This window comes from Miniopterus schreibersii (genome assembly GCF_964146895.1).
Source record: "Miniopterus schreibersii genome assembly, chromosome: 16".
In the NCBI taxonomy this organism is placed as follows: domain Eukaryota; kingdom Metazoa; phylum Chordata; class Mammalia; order Chiroptera; family Miniopteridae; genus Miniopterus; species Miniopterus schreibersii.
The window spans coordinates 2,817,849-2,822,432 of record NC_138116.1 but is presented as its reverse complement, the minus strand read 5'-3'; the positions used below and the strand labels follow the sequence as shown (position 1 = coordinate 2,822,432).

The 4,584-nt window shown below is 52.8% G+C and overlaps 1 long non-coding RNA gene across 1 annotated transcript in view; it reads left to right on the top strand.

The window, feature by feature from the left end:
- LOC308568520 overlaps positions 1-4,584 on the top strand; it is a 90,718-nt gene that overhangs the window by 84,920 nt on the left and 1,214 nt on the right. The gene's annotated exons all lie outside the window — the stretch shown is intronic.

The following is a 4,584-nucleotide window of genomic DNA, read 5'->3' as shown; positions in this document are numbered from 1 at the left end:
CCGCCCGAGTGCGCGCCCGGGGACCCGAGGGAGCCCGCCGCGCCCCGCCCCTGGGCGGAGCCCCGCCGCGCCCCGCCCCTGCCCTCACCCCCGCCCCCTGGGGTGACAGGCCTTGGGGACAAGAGCCCTGGCACTTTGGGAAGCGCATCTGAGGCCCCAGGAGGGCCAACCCTTCTTTGCCCCGCGCAGGCCTGATGCTTTGAAAACCGGCTGGAAATACTAATTATTCAGATGCCCTTGTCTTTGGGCATCACTTTAGCCCTGTCCGGAAGGTCATCTCAGAGCCTTCTGGAAGCGTAAGTGCTGGTTTGGGTCAGGTAAAGCCAGGAGGGCTCATGGAAACTGGCCCTGCACTTCCTGTAGGACGATGGACACCCAAGGCCAACCCCGCCCAGGTTTAGCCACTTTGTGGACAGGTGGACGGGACAGCCGCTCTTACTCCACAGGGCTGCCCTAACATGGCCACACCGGCCATTTCCAGTTCCCGGCCCGTGGACGCCTCTTCTGGGGTGACACCCAGCAGCAGCAACACCAGCAGCCTGCGTAACGTGGCTGCTGGGCAAAGACAGGGTCCTGGAACTCAGCTGCGGTGGCTTGGGGTCCACTCCGCTTCTCCTGTTTCAAACCCTGTGTAATTCTGGATTTTGGGGCAGAATGAGGGAAAGGAAGATACTGGTTTTGTTTCTTCAGATCCTTCCAGGGCCTGTGGCCAAACAGTGTATATTTGCGATAAATATGTTGTTACCAAAAACATCATTTCTTTACATCTCCCCACCCCCCACCATAGTTATTTTAAACAAACACGGGGCTGGCAAAGTTTGTCAGGTACTGTGGCAAACATAAGGCCTAATGTTGAAAAAGATAAGGTCCTGGTTTTTGCTGAGGATGCATTTAATACTCTTTTGGAAAAACTGCAGTGCCTGAGGGGACATCTGATGTAAACCAAGATGCTGGATGGAGTGCTTCCTTTTATTTTATTTTAAAATGTATCTTTATTGTTAATGAAAGTACGCCCTGGGGCTTCCTCATGAGCTCCAGTGTGACAAACAGGATTCCGCAACAGGGTGAGCTTAGTCCTGCTGGATCCCATAATATTAAGGGGAACAGGCAAAAAAATAAATAAATAAATAAATTAGTGGTGGTTGGTGAAAAATGGCCCACAGCTGTAACATGTGGAGTGGGGTGTACCTCTTGGCTACTGACTTTGGGGGCGGGCCCACTTTCAGCCACAGTGTTTAAGGCCTCACTTTTGTCTCTTGTCCCTATTGTTTTAAAAAATATATTTAAGAGATCCTATTGTGGAGGTGAGAACTCAGTTACCATGAAAAGAAACAGGGATAAAACAATGCAAAAAGCCCAACTCCAAATCGGGGTGCTTTATGTAAAACGATGAACCAGTTTCACCCCAGTGAAAGTTAAAAATACCATTTGAGTGGCAGAGCCACTGGCATTCTGTGGTGGGCCCCACAGCGAGAGGCAGCAGAGCCGGGAGGCGGCCCAGAGGCCTGCGCGACACAGCAGGCAGGGCCCGTCCTCCTCCCAGTGCTTGAACTAAGGATGAGACAAAGCTGAGAGCACAGTTCGTGTTGTTTTGCTGTGCACAAGGTAACAAGCTGACAGAGGCCAGGGCATGGGGGAGAAACCGGGCTCCCCAGGGAGCCACGGGCGGCGCTCGGAACACGGGATGAACGACTTGCTTGTGGAAGGACTACACGCAAGCCAAGGAGCCTAAGCCGAATGCTTCTGCGCCTGCCTCCCTGACGGCACTTTTCACATTTATGCAAAACTCCTGCTCCATCCCACGCTCCTGCCTAAGGTCCTAAATCCCACCAACGCGGAACCTCCAATAAGCCTGTAAAGCGCTGACACGGGCAACGTGCTTGCTGATCCTTAAACACCTGCAGCTACTTTACAGAGAAGCCACCACTGGTGAGGAACAGAGCAGTAACGATAACCGTGTTCTTTTCTTGCTTCTCACACACTTGTGTGTAGTAAGGACTTGTGTGCACAGCTCTGCCTACCCCTGACCAGAGGCCCCTGTGAGCAGAGCATCCTCGCTGCTCACGCGGCTCTGTCAGGTCAGGATCTCCAGCCCGTAGGACAGTGCCTGGCACTCAGACGTGTGTTGAACACTCAATTAGTAAACGGGCATCTGCAAGCGTGAGCCGAGTGTGAACAGTGTTCCTTGTTTTTGGTGGCTCTTCTCAGAGGTGTCACCTTAGACATCGCAGTCTACTGAAGACCCCGGAGGCACCTGTGTTCTTCAGGCTGATGGAAAAGCCGTTGGTGCCTCTCTCATTTCCCAAGACCAGAGCCCTCTGGATGTCCTGCTGTCCTGGGCCCCCCACTCCTGCCACGCCCCACTGCTCCTCCCCAATAGTGCTTTAGTCTGACATCCCTTCTCTCACGACCCAGCTTGTTGGTTTTAAAATTAGCTGGAGAATAATCCTTAAAAGTAGCTTGACATTGTACCTCCACTCGCTGTTGCTGGCCCCAAAGGAGCAGCTCAAGCCAGGTGGGTAGAACAGGCGGCTCCCGGCTCCCGGTCCTACCTGGTCCTGATCACCCTGCCCGCGCTCCACTCCCTCGTCTCTGTCTCCCACCTCATCCCTGACCCCTTATTTCTGGATACTGTTTACCAAACAGGAATCACTTTTGGCGCCTGGGGAAAGGACGTGGGGTGGCAATTCTCTCAAGTTCACATTGCTGCTGGGCCATCCCAGCGACCTCACTGCGCCCCCTGGTGGGAAATAGCCTTTTGCTTTGGGTTTTGTTTTCTTCAGACTGATGTCTAGCGAGGAGCAGTTAGCATGCCCAGTAGCAACACTGGGGAAAGATAAAAGCATTTTGAGGACGGCAAGGAAAGTTCTTTAAAAAGGAGGGGAAGGAACATCATTCAGATATTAACAGGAGAGATCATGGCTGCAGGGTTTGGCTTCCCTCTCGCCCAAAGGTGGGTCTGGCCACCCTGGCTGGTGGGGGAGGGGAGAGCAGCACCGCGGCAGGGAGAGTGCCAGGTACAGATGCCAGGAAGGGAGCAGCTCTCCACCCAACCCAGCCATGTATTTAGGTTGGCATTTTAAGGCACAGAAAACTGGACTAAGATGTAATAGGGACAGGCCTCGTGGAGAAAAGTCTCATGATCAACCCAGCGTGAGGAACGCTAATCGATCTGTTACTGCCACTGGGTGCGTTGTTGGACGAATGGTGACTGACATATGCTGGGAGGTAGCACCCACCGCACTCCTCACACGTAACTGGCTCACCCATGAATCCAAGTCCACTCGCCCGTCAGTGTCTCTGTGCGTACGCTGCCAGCTGGGGACAGTGCAGGTTCCTCACCAGCATCAGTGAGTGACAGATGATGCAGCGAGACGCTCACATCACACCCTCCGGCCTGTGGTCCACCAGCTCAGTTTAGAGGAGAGGCACAGAGCCTTCTCCCCTGGCCTCACGGCCCCTTCTGGGTTTCAGTGGCTCCTGGAGCTTGCCGAGCATTTGAACTTCTCGGCAATCAATTATTAGTGAGCAGTTAAAACAGCATTTGACCGAAGACGGCAGCTCGGACCAGAAAAGGGTGATACAAATTCAAAGGCGCACAAGACGTGGAACTGAGTGGTGTGGCTGCCAGCTGTCGACATGAGAGCCACCTCAGGGTGTCTCTATCCACTCAGGGTGAGCGCAGCCTCTGCCAGTGTCCCTAATCCTGCCAAGGAAAGTACACCTGCCTGGGACTGGCACGTAGACAGCGTGGCTGCATGCAGAGCAGGGCGGAGATGCTAAAGCAGAGCCCCAGGCCCCCATGTTGAAGCAGCAGCTGGGCTTCCTCAAGAGATTTTTGTACAAATTACAAAGTCACACCTCAAGGGCAGACACAAGTCTATAACAACAGAGACTAAGTCTGGCTGTGGAAAGGACATCTCGAGTGGAGATACGCACATTCTGGTCCAATACACTCACTTGAGGAAGACACCTGAGTTTCCCCATGGAATTCCAGGCGGACCACAGAGTGAGAGGAAATGAGAGGAGGAATGTGGGCCCTGAACTTTCATGACACATTTAAGAAAACACTCAGATGCTCACAGACACGGAGAACCTAACAGAAACATTACCTATTGAGCGGCTAAGGACTTCAGACGCTTATAATCCTACAAATGCCAGTATCTCACTGTCTTCCCAAACCCTCACCCCTCATGCTGACATGTCGAAGAAAGGGCTCTGGGATCTAAAGACCTGGGTGCCCCAGTCAGTCACCGGGCTCCATGGGGAGTCTGCTAGGGCAGGTGCTTGCAGATTCTATCTTAGTGATTTTAAGTTTTAACTTATTTAAATCAAATCTGGTTTTTAAAAAACTGAAGACATGATTAAGATTTTATAAAAAATTTAAATTCCCTGCTTCTGTCCGGCCTTGCCCGTCAAAACAGCCATGGCCAAGTGGGAGAAAGGGGGCCAGGCCTCAGGCTCTGCAGACGATGCTCGGGAATTCCCAGCACTTCCCCTGCTGTTATGTCTTCCCCATCAAAGGTACACTGTGCCATGCAGTCACTACTTTCCTCCAAGACCAAGACAAGAGGAGTGACACAG